Genomic DNA, 18,223 nt, shown 5'->3' on the forward strand with positions numbered 1-18,223 from the left:
ATCTTCTTCCATCTCTGCCTCTGAATGCTATTGCTCTTTCTCAGTCTCTATCCCCCCCCCCTCCTAAACCACCATCTTCTCTCCTCATGCTCCATCTCAACCTCCCTGGGCCCAGCTTTACCTCAATCTTCCCATCCTGCTACTTGAGAGGTTGTCTATTTGCTTGTTTTTATCCCCAGACAATCCATCTAAAAAAAAGGACATGTTGCTTCATGTGTCAATGTGCAAAACATTAAATAAGTGACAGAAACAAACACGGAATTCAGACAACTCTCTGAGAATGAGAAATGGTTCTCAGAACATACAATAAGTAAGGAAGGTGACTGAACATGCAGTACAGGAAGACTTTTTGGGTTCACATAGTGGTGTCTTCCAAACACAGGAGAGGAAAGGTGTTAGAAAATAATAGCTAGATGTCCCAGAGGATTGACTTGTCTAATGTATCTATCCTTTTAAACTTGGCGTGTGGCTTAATGTGTATACACACCTCAAGGGATAACAAATACACCTGCTGAATCCCAAATCTAGCTCCTACATTGTTTTTTTGGACTCAAGTTCAATATCACATACAAGCTAAAATGTTCTCCAATGGTTATTGGCAGAACACTCTAAGATAGTAAGCATTCTCTCATTGAGGCACCAGGTTCTTCATGAAAAAGGCCCAAATACCTAATTTCACCCCTCAAACCATAATGTCCAAACTGACATCTAATATCCTTGGGAGAAAATCTCTTCCTTGCATCTAGGTACAAATTACAATGTACAGAGTGGTAGATCCTTTGCAAGAAACGCATCCAACATCTGGAATGACCTATCCAAAATGTAGCATTGTCACCTCTTCTGTTATTTGCTCTTTGTGCTTCCCTCTCTGCATTAGATACCCTAATGCAGAAGTTATTTGAAGCCTCTCACTTCAGTACTCTTAATAACTAACCTGATGACACCTTTTTGAGTTTATTACTGTTATTTTGTTCTCTTTTGCCTATTTTTAGTTAGAACGTTATTTTGTTTAACTTTGCGATTGACTGTGATTTCCTAGCTACACTCCTTCCATTCCTCCCTCTCCTTCTATGTATCCCACACCTTACCCTATCCCCTGCTTCACCCTCTCCTCTTTGAAACAGCATTGCTGTACGATTTGCATGTTTTGAAACACTAAGAAAATAAAATAAGCAACATTTTTCAAATTTGTAATGATGGCAGTACAGAACTTCAGAATTGTGGGTGGAACGATGGAGACTTGCAGGAACTCTGCTTCCACTCTTTCATTTTCCTATTCTTGCATATGAAGTGTGAAAGTACACTGTCTATGAAATAACTCTATACTGGTGTGGTGCACTTCACTGTGACGCAAACACACCACCTCATACAATATATGATAGACTCCCATAGCCCCTTCTGCTGATCACTCCGTGAACTAACCTTCTTGACCAACCTGTCAATAAGAACAGAAACACCCCTGCACACCAAATCTTGTGAGTCTCTAACTCTCAAGCTCCTAACATCCAAATCACAAACTATTACTATACATCCCATCTACAGGCCACCAGCCCCATTGGCTCTTTCGAAGAGCAAATCTCTACTATCCTCTCAGATAACCTAAAATACTCATCACAATCCCTCCTACATGGAGACTTGAACTTGGTATTCAATTATAACAAAGATGCACAAACTAATAGCATAGCCAATGTCCTCTGAGAGCTCGGATTCACCTGAAAAGTGACACAGCCTACCTATGAGAAAGGTCGGACACTTGATTGGGTGGCCAACCATAATTGCAACACAACCATCACTGCCATTAGCCCTCAAGCATGGACAGACCATGCTCTTATAGCCTTCTCTATAGATGCTACAATCATCACACCCCAAAAGAACACGCTAGCACCCACTATGTTAACAAGGAACAAAAAAAAACATAACGACAGATAGGTTATTACCATTAACTCTCCCTACCTTAAACTCGCTATCTGATACATAGGTCCATCCACACTAGTCAATGAATTCAACACAGTCATGGCCAATGCCTTGGATACCATTGCCCCATTAAAAATGCAAAACAGTAAACGGAGAGCATACTTACAAGCCTGGTTTACCCCTTACCTAAAATCACTAAGGAAAGGAAAACGTAAGTGTGAATCCGCTTGGAGACTAGTACCATCAGAGGCTAAAAAAGCCACCCTTATCAATACCTCTGCAAAATACAAAAATGAAATTAGGCGAGCAATTGAAAAGAAAGATTTGACAACAGAATATTGCAAGCCAAATCAGGCACCAAGGAGCTCTTTACAATATTAAAGGAACTGGAGAACCCTATCCCGGTACCTGATCACTGTGTCAAAGATAAATCATGGTGCTCTAACATTCAGAAAGCCCTTTGTGACAAAATAGCCACCCTTCAAGTCAAAATTGATTTAAAAAAAACTAATCATACCTCCCACCACTTCCAAACCCGATAAATCACACGTTATTGCTAAACCAGAACGTCAACAAAGTCTCCATATTGGAGGTTGAAAAAATAATATTATCACTCTATATAACTGCTCTGCACGAATAATATAAGATGCTGCAAGAGATTTACCACCATTTATCTCTAAGCTCCACCTTCTGGATCTCTCTGCAGCATTTGACCTGGTGGACCACAAATTGCTCTGCAACTACTTAGAATCGGCAGCACACTTCTCGCACCAAGCCATAGCATGGATTAAATAATTTGTTCAGTGAAAGAACATTGAGGGTTTTCTCTACCTCATCAGCTGCAGACCCTGCTTCCATCACGTGCGGTGTACCCCAGGGTTCTTGTGTTTCCCCTACCATGCATAACATTTTTATATAAGCCACTGTTTGATGATCTGGACCTTCTAGGTGTCTCCTACACTAACTATGCAGATGACACACAGATTCTCATCCCACTTTCTTGGGATTACAAACAAGATTTGGCCTTGGCGAATAAGATACCTCATCATCCATGCATTGATGGGGCTCCTTGGTCTATGCCTGAATGATGACAAAACGGAACTCACCATTCTGGGGACTTCACCGAGCATCAAGAAACTTAGTCAAGACTACACATCCTTTTGTCATAGATGGCCACTCAATCAAAGTCGCCAAGGAGGTTAAAACTTTAGGTTTCTACCTCGACTCTAGCCTCAACATGACTAAACAGGTGAATGCTATGGCATCATCCGCAGCCTACACGTGTAAATTGATCAGATCAGCTAAACCATACCTCTCCATGATCTCCATGATCAGCTGCACCATTCTGGCAAGAGCACTTGTGCTTTCCAATCTGGATTATTGTAACGCTCTCTATCTGGGATCCAACAAATACATCATTCAGAAAATCCAAATACTGCAAAATAAATCCCTTAGAGCAGCACTAGGAATTTTAAACAAATAACATATATCTACAATTAGAAGACAATCCAACTGGCTCTCCACTGCTGACAAAATTAAACTTAAAACTGTATCCCTTACATTCAAATGCCTCAATAACCTAGCACTGAGATACCTGACCGAGATGTTCAAAAGAAGTGTCACATCCAGACCTACCAAAGCAGCCTATACAAAATGCCTCTTAGTTCACCACTTCAAAATGTCCAATGTCCCTGTGAAAGTGGCCCAACTGTGGAATTGCCTACCACCGACCCTAAGGACTGACCAATCCTACTCACTCTTTCGCTTGAATACCATCAACTGGCTTAAAGGAAACAATCAGTAATCTCAGCATTACCAGATAGTAACTTAGCGACCAATTTGGACCCGGCGCTACCAGTGTGAATCCTTGTACCACACCTGCACCACACTTATGAATAGATATGTGCCACGTGCTGTATTTGTACTTACCTGTAATGTATCTTTGTAACCATGTAATTTTGAAACCTGTAAGCTTAAAGTATTCTTGTTTTCGCGTCCTGATACCTTCTGGTTTGGCATGCGCTATAAATAAAGAAAGAAACAAACAGACAAACAAGCCTTTCCTTCTGATTGTCCATATACTTTTGATTCATGTTTCTTACTGACCCGGTTACCACTGGCTTTCGTTGAGAGGTACTGTTGCTCAGAAATGTGTGCTGACTGTCCTAACACAATGCCAACACCGAGTATCTCGACCACTTTACTACCCTAGGTTTCCGCCCCTTAGTTGTCTGTGAATTAACATAGCACTATTTCCAGGGATCTCCGATTTTTGCACAATGGGTGGCGATGTAAACATGTGCATGGCTATGGAACAACGTATATACATGGCAGGAGGATGCCCCGAAAAGGCGAGAAAGATCTGGCACAAACTGGAAGAGGGGAATTGAGCGCTATATGGAACTTGACATGCTGTATGACGGGGTAGGAGATGGGTAATTGCCGGCACTAGAGAACAAGTGGTTGATATTATCGATATGTGATGGTATAGTGAATGGTTGTTATGGTGTATGACTATAAAATCAATAACATGTTATATTAAAAATAAACATAGAACTATTTTCTCCGGTAGGAAGTTCTGCAGCCTAGTAAAATAACAGAGAAAGGCATCTTAGGTTGTGTTGGTCTTTCTGGAATGAGTTGTGTACAGAGCGAGCCAAGATGTTTTCCTTACAAGTTGGGAGATTGACAGCTATTTGTGATGATATGCCAATGCTTAGTCATTTTATAAGTAAATCATCAGCCGTTGAGATTGATGTGGGCCTCTATAGGAAGCGGAAATGTTTGCCAAGCATGGAAGTGATGTGGTCTGATTTCTTCAATTCTGTGACAACTGAGACAAGCTGAGGCCCACAATTAGCATGGGTTTGATTTGATTTGGGGTGAATTCTATATTCAATCTAGGTGTGATAACATCAGAGGTTACACTACAAATCCGTTAGGGTTTATATCCGTTTTGAAGGTGGAGCTGACAGTGACTGTTGTGAGAATGTAGTGATGGGAGAGTATGTATAGTGAATGCATGCTCCTTTGAACAGTTAAGTGATTTTGTGAAGCTTAGGCTGTACTGAAAGAGTATAGGCACACAAGTATGTGAGAAAGAGCTCCGTTCTCGTGCGGTTCACTTTTAGGGCTAAGATGGTCATCCAGTTTTTGCGGGTTTTGCGGTATAACTGAAGTCATGCATTGCGGGGCATTGACTATCAAGTAAAGATGTGTATTATCAGCATGAGTTATGGCTGGTGTATTTTTAAGGAGAGGGGCATTCATGTTTGCCCGCATTAAAAGAGAGGGGGAGGCTGAACTAAACAAGGAGGGTTCTGGTCAATTTTACCCCAGGCAAAAACAAAGAGGTGATGGCTGGAAGGTTTAGAATGAATCTTAACCACTGGCATTGCTCTGGGCAACCCTCCAGACCACCGTTCTTTGCCTGCCAAGCCGTTACAGAAGGGGAAAGACCATATGCAAATCAGGCTTGGCCCCACCCCAAAAGGGGCAGTCCAGCCCAAACTGCTAGGCCACATCCCTTCTGCACGAGACCACAAGCATCCCCATTTCGCCCTTGTTGGGGCTCATCAGTGAGGAGTAGCTTGGGTCTCTAGGCCCAGCAGGCACGGGACCCACGTGTGGTCTCGTGCAGAAGGGATGTGACCTAGCAGTTCAGGCTGGATTGCCCCTTTGCTGCTGGCTATGAGGATTCTTTGAATACGTTTTCAATATTTCCCACTTCATACGTGGAGACCCTGGTAAAGGAACATAATACCTTGTGGTGTCAGTAAATAAAAGGTTAGATGACCTTTTCAGTGATTTGATTTTTATATGAACTGCAGAGATTTTTTTGTGCTGAGTTATTGTGTTCCTTGCCCATTTTCGAGACCTTCCAGGGTTTTCTTATGGTACTCAGAAAGGGGGATGTGGAAATACGATATTGGGCCTCATTACGGGGCTGCTGGTAACCGTGCAGGTAAAAGCGGCAGGTTGCTGCTGGACCCATAATGAATTACCAGTGCCTGACTTCCTGGTGCCACCGGACTATTCCAAGTCCAGAGGCTGGGAAGGCATGTGCTGATAATTTTGTAATTCCCCATTCCCATTGAGTCCCTTAGGACTCAATGGGAATGGGGACCACAGAAGCACCGGCACCATTAATAACGGTGCTGGTGCTTCCGTGAAACTCTGCGGGCTGGTGGCGTTCCGCCCACCAGGTCTGACCTTGGCGGGTGGGACGGAACCCGCCCGGAGAGTCGTAGTGTGCCGGTCTAGTAACAATGGTGCCGGTAGGCTTACCGGCACCGTTGTTTCCCGACCGGCACACTCGTAATGAGGCCCATTGTCTTATGCTTAACTTGGACTGAGGATTTACACATTGTGTATCCTTAGTTGTACTTCTTTTTTATCAGTGTTGTTCCTATTTCCATCCCTAGCATGTCTGGAGAGCTAAGTCCTTGTTATGCCACTTGCTACTTTTTGTTTTTAGACTTTGATCTTTTTAGCAACCCTAGGTGCCAGGGATTCCAAGGAGCATTATTATTCTAGATGGAGGCTGTATAATAATAATTCAATGCATTTTCTAGGAAATGGTAATGCCTTACATATACAAATGGTTCTAGAAAAGTTTATTCTTGTAAACCTCCATGAATGTCTTAAAGTGGTGGCTGTCAAGCTCACCATGCCAAGGACCTGAGGTGTAATGTGAGCTCATTTCAATCACGGTTTTCAGAACCAGGTGACCCAACCACGAAAATGAGTCTCCCAGACTGGGCTGAAGTGGATATTGGAGGAAAGTCATCAATCCTATGCTGCCAAATGTGGGGGGCAGGGGCGATCACCAATTTAGATTTTTGTAAAGTTTGAAATTAGCATCAGAGTGTCCTTGGCCCCCCAAGTGAATGGATAATATCCTCCAATATGAGGATTTTGTTTGTACAGGAGGCTAGGTTTATGTAAATGTCAAGCTAGGAAGAAGGCATTGTCGCCTGGGGGGTGTGTAGAGAACAAGCCGAACCAATTTCATTGTATTATCACTCTTGCTCTGCATAGCTGGCCTTTGAAAATTTTAGTTGAATATTGTTGTGACGGAAGTGACTGGGTGGACGCTGGGCAAATGAGATTAACTCCACCTTCTTTTTGACTCTAGTCATTGTAGTAAGAATTGTGTAGCCCGGAGAGAGGAGCGCGTCCTGCGTTGCTGTTTAGTTTTTCTGAAAGACATATATCCGAAATGTATGTTTATTTCCAGAAGTCCAGCAAATTACTGTGATCAAATAAAGGCAAGACCAAGTATGTGTTTTCTGCCCATCGAGCAGTGAGAGTTTAAGAACTGAAATTAGCAAATAATTGGAGACAATAAAGTGTCCCTCTCCCAATGACCTTTGAGGAGCAACAGTCATATGTTCATGGTATTTCACTGCCTGTCTGCAGATCTATACACATAACCTTGAACAGTTATAGCGCTGAGTTAGCACTATTTCCTTCACTTAGACTGAAATTATTAATTTTCCTATTTATTTCTTTGCTTCCTAGCCATGGATTTCCATTCGCCTTTTCAGGATTCAGTAACTGTTAGATGTTTAACTTTTCACTCTTACAAAGTCTACTTCTCTCCCTGAATACAGTACACCATTCAGAGGCAAAATCTTTGTATGGCTACAGACATTGGAAAAATAAACACACTCTTATTTGTTCCATAAAAGTTAAAACCTACGCTGAACATTTCAGCAGTTTCACCGACACTGGGATTGAAAGAAAAACTGAAGAACAGTTTTTTTTTATTTTCTGAGTAGCAATGTTGGCTTGAGAGAAATACACCTTTAAAACATTGATCTGTAAAAATACAATTTTGCAATGGGAAAACATAGAACTTTGCTGACACTGTGAAGAAACATAATAATAGTAATAATATTGATAATAAAAGTAATAATTATAATAATAACAGTACTAATAATAATACAAATAATATTTAGACTGTTGGATATATGTTTTGGGATTTTACCTATTACTTCATGTTATTTATTATTATTTTTTTATTATTATTAATATTATTATGGTGGTTATTTTTTTATCTCTTGGTGGTATATTGTGGTAATTATTTGGGGTATTTGATGTGGTGGTAATATATTGCTAAAACCAAAAGAAGATCACCCACTTGCACACCTTGTGTAATTGGATTTCAATTGTGTCATTATCTGGAGTTTACCTGTGAATTTTAAGTAATTCAAGGTGTGGGGGAGAAGAGGAGCAACCCTGGCATATGGGCTGTATAGTAAATTGCAAAAAGATAAGTTCCCAGTTAGGGAACTCCCATCCCCTGCACACTATCTAAGGCTAGGAAAGACAATTAGTTTAGTAGTCATATTTATATATTTCGGGGTTTGTTGGAAAATAAATCGTCATCATTTTCATATATACCATCCAATGTAGGAAAGATACATTCACAGATATGTAATAATAAGTCAGAATTCAATGACAAGTTATTCAGTCTTATGCATAAAATGTATTGATCAATGAGGGGATTTGCCCAACGCGTTTTGAGATGAATTCTCTTCACCCTTTACCAAGAGGAGGAGACCTGGCAACACAAACTGGATGCACTAACACCTCATGGGGCCTCATTAGGACCCAGGCGGTAAGGGGTTTACGGCGGCGTAAACAGCGCCGACCCTTACCGCCTGATTCCGAGGTCCCTTAGCGCCATGGAGGTTTTAACACCTGCTTTTAGCAGGTGTTAAAATCCATGGCGCTAAGGGACCTTGTTGTTAATTACGCCACAGTAATTTACGGTGGCGTAATTAACGCCTTCCCCACTCCCATTATGCCCTATGAGCAAAAATGGGAATGGGGAAGGGTAAATGGGTTAATGGGGACTTACCGCCCCACTCACCTCAGAATGGGGCGGTAAGTCCGCCAACCACCATGGCGTAGTTTACGCCATGGTGGTAAAGGTACGACCCAGGCGGTAACTTACCGCCTGGGTCGTAATGAGGCCCATGGTCTTAATGAAGACTACTACTTAGGACCCTTTCTCTAATTACCTCCAACATCTGAAAAACTACCCTTTAGGTACAACTAATCACGTATCACATCTGAGCATCACCACAGCAACATGTCCTAATCCATAGGACAAACACTAGCAAACACAATGGTAATTCATAGAATTTCGCAGAAAAGTGTCGCAAGCGGCTGGCGCAGAGTGTCCGCGTGCGATTGTCTGCGCCAGGCACGTGCGCTAAAACCGATTTCCGCGCACAGCGTATTCATGGATTTTAGGCTCCCAAACCAGCCGTGGCGCAGAGTATCGCAGCGACCCTGCAGCAGCGCCAGTAACGCCCCCAAGAACGCCCTCGCGCAAGGAAAAGCCATCAAAATCGCTAAATCATCGCAAAGGGCTGCGCTAACCCTAGACCAGTCTACAGGGCTGCCAAACAAGGAACGCAAAGCGGGTAACGTGCATATCAGGGGTACGCGTGAAGTTATACACGCGATTAGCCAGGGTACGTGTATTACAGGGGTACGCGGGAAGTTCTACACGCGATTGGCCAGGGTACGTGTATTACAGGGGTACGCGTGAAGTTTTACACGCGATTAGCCAGGGCACGTGTATCACAGGGGTACGCAGGAATTATCACACGCGATTTGGCTGGGTACGTGTATTACAGGGGTACACAGGAAGTTCTAAACGCGATTCGGCTGGGTACGTGTATTACAGGGGTGCGCGGGAATTCTCACATGCGATTTGGCCAGGTACGTGTATTACAGGGGTGCGCGGGAATTATCACACGCGATTTGGCTTGGTACGTGTATTACAGGGGTGCGTGGGAAGTTCTACACGCGATTGGCCAGGGTACGTGTATTACAGGGGTACGTGGGAATTATCACACGCGATTTGGCTGGGTACGTGTATTACAGGGGTACACGGGAAGTTCTACACGCGATTCGGCTGGGTACGTGTATTACAGGGGTGCGCGGGAATTCTCACATGCGATTTGGCCAGGTACGTGTATTACAGGGGTGTGCGGGAATTATCACACGCAATTAGGCTGGGTGGGTCCTCACAGGTGTTCCCTGTACACCCTCCACGGCCCCTGCAGGCAACCCACAAAAGAGGGGACTACCCTGCACACCTGCTCATGTCCCCCTGCACCCCCACCCCCCAGCAGTGCAGGGGCAGCCTTCACCAGGCCCCCACCCATGTCTCCCAACACCCCCACCCCCCAGCAGTGCAGGGGCAGCCTCCACCAGGCCCCCACTCATGTCTCCCACCACCCCCACCCCCCAGCAGTGCAGGGGCAGCCTCCACCAGGCCACCACTCATGTCTCCCACCACCCCCACCCCCCAGCAGTGCAGGGGCAGCCTCCACCAGGCCCCCACTCATGTCTCCCACCACCCCCACCCCCCAGCAGTGCAGGGGCACCCTCCACCAGGCCCCCACTCATGTCCCCTATCACCCCCACCCCCCAGCCACCAGGGGCACCCTCCACCAGGCCCCCACTCATGTCTCCCACCACCCCCACCCCCCAGCAGTGCAGGGGCACCCTCCACCAGGCCCCCACTCATGTCCCCTATCACCCCCACCCCCCAGCCACCAGGGGCACCCTCCACCAGGCCCCCACTCATGTCTCCCACCACCCCCACCCCCCAGCAGTGCAGGGGCACCCTCCACCAGGCCCCCACTCATGTCCCCTATCACCCCCACCCCCCAGCCACCAGGGGCACCCTCCACCAGGCCCCCACCCATGTCTCCCACCACCCCCACCCCCCAGCAGTGCAGGGGCACCCTCCACCAGGCCCCCACTCATGTCTCCCACCACCCCCACCCCCCAGCATACAGGGGCACCCTCCACCAGGCCCCCACCCATGTCTCCCACCACCCCCACCCCCCCGCCACCAGGGGCACCCTCCACCAGGCCCCCACTCATGTCTCCCACCACCCCCACCCCCCAGCAGTGCAGGGGCAGCCTCCACCAGGCCCCCACTCATGTCCCCTATCACCCCCACCCCCCAGCCACCAGGGGCAGCCTCCACCAGGCCCCCACTCATGTCCCCTATCACCCCCACCCCCCCGCCACCAGGGGCACCCTCCACCAGGCCCCCACTCATGTCTCCCACCACCCCCACCCCCCAGCATCCAGGGGCACCCTCCACCAGGCCCCCACCCATGTCTCCCACCACCCCCACCCCCCAGCCACCAGGGGCACCCTCCACCAGGCCCCCACTCATGTCTCCCACCACCCCCACCCCCCAGCAGTGCAGGGGCAGCCTCCACCAGGCCCCCACTCATGTCCCCTATCACCCCCACCCCCCAGCCACCAGGGGCACCCCTCCACCAGGCCCCCATCCATGTCTCCCACCACCCCCACCCCCCAGCAGTGCAGGGGCACCCTTCACAAGGCCCCCATCCATGTCTCCCACCACCCCCACCCCCCAGCCACCAGGGGCACCCTCCACCAGGCCCCCATCCATGTCTACCACCACCCCCACCCCCCAGCAGTGCAGGGGCACCCTCCACCAGGCCCCCACTCATGTCCACTATCACCCCCACCCCCCAGCAGTGCAGGGGCACCCTCCACCAGGCCCCCACTCATGTCCCCTATCACCCCCACCCCCCAGCCACCAGGGGCACCCTCCACCAGGCCCCCACCCATGTCTCCCACCACCCCCACCCCCCAGCAGTGCAGGGGCAGCCTCCACCAGGCCCCCACTCATGTCCCCTATCACCCCCACCCCCCAGCAGTGCAGGGGCACCCTCCACCAGGCCCCCACTCATGTCTCCCACCACCCCCACCCCCCAGCAGTGCAGGGGCAGCCTCCACCAGGCCCCCACTCATGTCCCCTATCACCCCCACCCCCCCGCCACCAGGGGCACCCTCCACCAGGCCCCCACTCATGTCTCCCACCACCCCCACCCCCCAGCATCCAGGGGCACCCTCCACCAGGCCCCCACCGATGTCTCCCACCACCCCCACCCCCCAGCCACCAGGGCCACCCTCCACCAGGCCCCCACTCATGTCTCCCACCACCCCCACCCCCCAGCAGTGCAGGGGCAGCCTCCACCAGGCCCCCACTCATGTCCCCTATCACCCCCACCCCCCAGCCACCAGGGGCACCCTCCACCAGGCCCCCATCCATGTCTCCCACCACCCCCACCCCCCAGCAGTGCAGGGGCACCCTTCACAAGGCCCCCATCCATGTCTCCCACCACCCCCACCCCCCAGCCACCAGGGGCACCCTCCACCAGGCCCCCATCCATGTCTCCCACCACCCCCACCCCCCAGCAGTGCAGGGGCACCCTCCACCAGGCCCCCACTCATGTCCCCTATCACCCCCACCCCCCAGCAGTGCAGGGGCACCCTCCACCAGGCCCCCACTCATGTCCCCTATCACCCCCACCCCCCAGCCACCAGGGGCACCCTCCACCAGGCCCCCACCCATGTCTCCCACCACCCCCACCCCCCAGCAGTGCAGGGCAGCCTCCACCAGGCCCCCACTCATGTCCCCTATCACCCCCACCCCCCCGCCACCAGGGGCACCCTCCACCAGGCCCCCATCCATGTCTCCCACCACCCCCACCCCCCAGCAGTGCAGAGGCACCCTCCACCAGGCCCCCACCCATGTCCCCTATCACCCCCACCCCCCAGCAGTGCAGGGGCACCCTCCACCAGGCCCCCACTCATGTCCCCTATCACCCCCACCCCCCAGCCACCAGGGGCACCCTCCACCAGGCCCCCACTCATGTCTCCCACCACCCCCACCCCCCAGCAGTGCAGGGGCAGCCTCCACCAGGCCCCCACTCATGTCCCCTATCACCCCCACCCCCCCGCCACCAGGGGCACCCTCCACCAGGCCCCCACTCATGTCTCCCACCACCCCCACCCCCCAGCATTCAGGGGCACCCTCCACCAGGCCCCCACCCATGTCTCCCACCACCCCCACCCCCCAGCCACCAGGGGCACCCTCCACCAGGCCCCCACTCATGTCTCCCACTACCCCCACCCCCCAGCATCCAGGGGCACCCTCCACCAGGCCCCCATCCATGTCTCCCACCACCCCCACCCCCCTGCAGTGCAGGGGCACCCTCCACCAGGCCCCCACCCATGTCCCCTATCACCCCCATCCCCCAGCAGTGCAGGGGCACCCTCCACCAGGCCCCCACTCATGTCCCCTATCACCCCCACCCCCCAGCCACCAGGGGCACCCTCCACCAGGCCCCCACTCATGTCTCCCACCACCCCCACCCCCCAGCAGTGCAGGGGCAGCCTCCACCAGGCCCCCACTCATGTCCCCTATCACCCCCACCCCCCCGCCACCAGGGGCACCCTCCACCAGGCCCCCACTCATGTCTCCCATCACCCCCACCCCCCAGCATCCAGGGGCACCCTCCACCAGGCCCCCACCCATGTCTCCCACCACCCCCACCCTCCAGCCACCAGGGGCACCCTCCACCAGGCTCCCACCCATGTCTCCCACCACCCCCACCCCCCAGCCACCAGGGGCACCCTCCACCAGGCCCCCACTCATGTCTCCCACCACCCCCACCCCCCAGCATCCAGGGGCACCCTCCACCAGGCCCCCACCCATGTCTCCCACCACCCCCACCCCCCGCCACCAGGGGAACCCTCCACCAGGCCCCCACTCATGTCTCCCACCACCCCCACCCCCCAGCAGTGCAGGGGCAGCCTCCACCAGGCCCCCACTCATGTCCCCTATCACCCCCACCCCCCAGCAGTGCAGGGGCAGCCTCCACCAGGCCCCCACTCATGTCCCCTATCACCCCCACCCCCCAGCAGTGCAGGGGCACCCTCCACCAGGCCCCCACCCATGTCTCCCACCACCCCCACCCCCCAGCAGTGCAGGGGCAGCCTCCACCAGGCCCCCACTCATGTCCCCTACCACCCCCACCCCCCCGCCACCAGGGGCACCCTCCACCAGGCCCCCACCCATGTCCCCTATCACCCCCACCCCCCAGCAGTGCAGGGGCACCCTCCACCAGGCCCCCACTCATGTCCCCTATCACCCCCACCCCCCAGCCACCAGGGGCACCCTTCACAAGGCCCCCATCCATGTCTCCCACCACCCCCACCCCCCAGCAGTGCAGGGGCAGCAGGCAGTCAGGCAGCAGCAGGTGGGAGTGTGCTCGAGGCTCTGGGGGGCAGTAGTTCGGCCTTCCCGGCAGGAGCGTGGTATTCCGTGTGCGTACGCGTGGCCATCTTGGTACGGAGTGATTTGGCACGTGAAAATCCTGCACGTCAGCGTGAAAACCGAGGAAAGGCCCTCAGCGCGTAAGCGCGTCTGTGACGTGACCCGCACGGGTGTTTCCCACACAGCACATGATGACAGAGCACACGTGGAAAGACTGCACGTCAGAGTGTAATCGCGTGTGATTGGTGGAAATGGCCCTACACGCAGAAGTGACAAAGCGTGTGATTGGTGGAAATGACCCTACACGCAGAAGTGACAAAGCGTGTGATTGGTGGAAATGGCCCTACACGCAGAAGTGACAAAGCATGTAATTGGTGGAAATGGCCCTAGCGCGTACACGCCGCGTAAGTGACGCTGGACGTGTGGCCCTGTATAAAAGGTACGTGTAGAACACGTTTTCCTTGTACGTGCTTTTCGTGGAGAGCGAGTGGGTGAATTCTGTACTTCTTGTCGTTTCACACGCGATTTACTTCACGGCGTTTCAAGTTCGTATTCCCTGTTACCTCTGACAGCTTTTTCTCTTTATTCGCTTTTACTGGTTTACCTGGGCCTGTTCCCTCGAACAGTGTTCCCTTCTACTGTTGTCCTGTCTCCTCAGACAGCGTACAAATCTTCTTTTGGCGGGGGTGTTGCCAACCAAACGTGCTCCTTTTACACGCTCGTTTACCAGGCAGACGGTGAGTCACGCACGTATCTAACATCTGTGCTTGCCCCGTGTGTAGCCTACCCCTTCAGAGGTCATTCTAGGCTGCGTGTGACACGCATACATTCATTCTTGTGTTACTGGGTGCCACAGCGTAGTGCAGGTTTTTCTTTCTGCACACGTGGTCTAGGAGGGGTTGCGTGCACGTCATCTCCCTTTTTTGGGGCTCCTGTGCGTAGCGTGACCCGTCATCTTTCCCCAGGGGTTACAATCAGCCTTGCAAGAGCACTAGGGTACAATTACCATCTGGTACCCAACCCCTTTGACCCCCAATTGCCCAGGACAATAGTTTACAGCCACTCCCATACGCACATTTACATCAGTGCCATGGCTGGGAGGCGAGGATTCCGTAAGGGTGGCAAAGGTGGAAGAGCCACAAGTGGTGGCCGTGGTGGATCCGGTAGGGGACGTGGTCGTTACTTGCAGGGTGAGCCTGTCCCCCCATGTGTGGAGGACCAGTCAAGGGCACCCATAATCCCCCCCCCCTCCCGTTGATGCTGATGTGGCTGACACCATCCATGCTCAGCCCTTGTTGGACCAGCCCATTGTGGCACCAGATCTGGCTGACTCCATGGCTGACTTCCAGGTCAGCAGGCCTATGACACGTGCGCTGGTGCACGTTGATGTCACCATGCCACGTGCATCTGGGCCAGCAAGGTCATCTGCTGCACCAAGGAGGCAGGGCGGAGAGGCTGCAGGGGCAGCTGCGGCTCCATCCACCCCAGCCCTCACACACCCAGCCAGGACAGTGTCGGTCCTAGTCCATGCTGCTGACATTCCCCCTGACACCATCACACTAGAGCCAATGCCTGCACCAACTCCCATGCTGAGTGTGCAATCCCACACTCCTGATACAGAGTCCACCAGGGCTCCTGCCCCTAGTGTCCAGAGCGGCGCAGGACACTCAGGATCACCACCACCTTCCAAGCGGAAGAGGAAGAGTGCTCGTCCGGCACAGGCTGATGCCCCAGACACGGCTACACAGTCCGGCCCGTCCAGGAAGCCCAGCTTCACGGATGACGAACTGAATGCACTTGTCGAGTATGTGTCCGGACATGACAACGAGATGGTCATTGTTGCAGGATCCAAGACCACACCTGCACAACGCCAGGCACACTGGCAGACCGTTGCGGACATCGTAAGTGCCCTTGGAATCGTGAGGCGCACAGCCAATGATTGCTATAAGCGCTGGAATGACCTAAAGCGCAGGGCAAAGAGTAAGCTGGCCTCAAGTCATGCCGCAACTCTAGTGACTGGAGGTGGGTCTCCAGTAGTAGACATGGAACTCACTCCACATGAGTCAGTCGCTGGGACCTACGTCACGGAGGAACAGATCCAAGGCGTGGGAGATCTGGCTGATTACGAGGCATTGTCCGGTGAGTGCACATGCATGTGTGTGTCATCCATGTGCATGGTGTGTGTGTGAGGGCTTCTGTTTGTGTGCCAGGTGAGAGTGTGTGCGCCTGAGTCGTATGGGTCAGCCATATGCTTCATGCAATACTTCCTGCGCAGCTGCATTTGGCCATAGCAGTATCCCTTCTGCCAACAGTAGACATCTAGCCCAACTGCACGCCAGTTGCCCTTGAAGTGTCACCTTGCCACAACATAGTTGCTTATTTTTCACTGTTCATTCAGTCAGATTGTTTTCATTCCACCACTTTTACTAGGCATGTCGCTGTCCACTAGTCACATGTCTGACATGGCTATGGTAAAGTGGAGTGACTTTGTTACCTGGATATCATTTGTACACACATGTCCCTGTGCAATTGGACCATTTCAGACTGACAGCTCCAGGTGAAAAATCTGACCTGTAAGAATTAGAAAAGCGATTACATGCAGGAACTGGACTGAATGAATAGGTGCTGCCCTCCTCTCCATCTTCACTCAATAGCAATGGTACATGCCATCTGTGTGATGGCATGTGTGTTTCACCTGGCAATCACAGGCCAATGTGTGATGCCACTGCCAGGCAGCATGCAGAAAATGTGTTCATCTTCCATCTTGGTGTCACCAGTGTGTGCCATTTGCCTGCACTTCATACGCAGTGAGGGTGCATGCATGGGAGGGTTTTAGTCATGTGGGACATGTGTCAATCAAGTACTGGTTCTCTTGCTTCTCAGCCCTCATTGTGTGCCATGGTGCTAATGCCTGTTTCCATTTCTTTGTTTTCATGTCTTTGCAGGGGAAGACGCACCTGATACTGCTGGGGTTGTGGAGATGGTGCAGACCCAGGAGGGGTCCGAGGGCCGACCAACCACCAGTGAGGGACGTGGTGTGGTGGTGGGGGAGAACCCACAAGTGCTGCAGGTCGTGCTCTCAAGGGGTATCTCTGGCTGCACCTCCCCCGAGCTGTACTCAGGTGTTGATTCGGATGAGACCTACGTGCCGTCGCAGGTGAGTGTTCCAGGGAGGGATTCTGTTCTGTCTCACCCACCTGCACCAGGGTCAGAACCCTCCATGGGGATGTCAGTGTTGGCAGCTACGCCTTTGGTGGTTACGGATGCAGGGTCACACTCCGCGACATCTGATCCTGTTCCTGGGCCAGCAGATCAGAGGGGGAATGCAGTCCTGCAGCCTCAGGCAGTGCCGGCACAGCAAGGCGCAGTTCGCCTTGCCCCAGACAGGAGTGGTGCCCGCCGACGTGGTGGCCGTACGCCACCTGGCAATACCGCATGGGAGCAATCCATTTACGGTATGGCAACCCAACAGGCTGCATCATCCGAGATGATGGCTCATGCCATGGATAGGGTGGCCACTTCCTTTGTCCCCCCAGAAAGGCTGATGGAGCGACTAGAGCAGGCAACGGACTCCATCTGCCAGTCACACAGGGAGGACATGTTGGGGTCCAACAGGGACAGGCGGGCGGCACTGGCGACTCTGCAGGAGGCCATCTCCATTGAGTCCCAGGGCCACAGGGAAGCCCTGAGGCAGGAGCTCCTTCACCTTAGGACGACTCTTGTTGAGCTTGAGGCTTCAACACACCAAAGGACAGAACAGCAGCTGGAGCGTCTCACCCGTACGCTCTCAGCTGAGATGCAGGCAACGAGGGCGGAGGTCCGGGCATCCCGTGAGTTGTTGCATGGGGACCTCCGCACACTCATCCTCCAGAACCAGACCTACCACACCCGCATGCTTGCAGCCATGGAGGAGCAGACTAGGGCCTTGCGTGGGCTGCCTCCCATAGTGCAACCAGCTCCGGATGCAGCTGCACAGGGTGATAATAGCGACAGCAGTGATACTCCCACAACTGGGTAGCCGTGTGGGCCATGAGCCCATGGAGGTGTTTTATTTTCCCAGGATCCACGCAGGTGGGTTCTGGTGTGCATCCTGTCCTCGGACCTCCTGGGTGGCCTCCCCAACCCCCCCCGGGCCCATCAATGGCCATTTTTGATTGTTTCTTATTTTTATTT

The sequence above is a fragment of the Ambystoma mexicanum genome, chromosome 2p, assembly GCF_040938575.1.
Source record: "Ambystoma mexicanum isolate Mex_15411 chromosome 2p, UKY_AmexF1_1, whole genome shotgun sequence".
Taxonomy (NCBI): Eukaryota; Metazoa; Chordata; class Amphibia; order Caudata; family Ambystomatidae; genus Ambystoma; species Ambystoma mexicanum.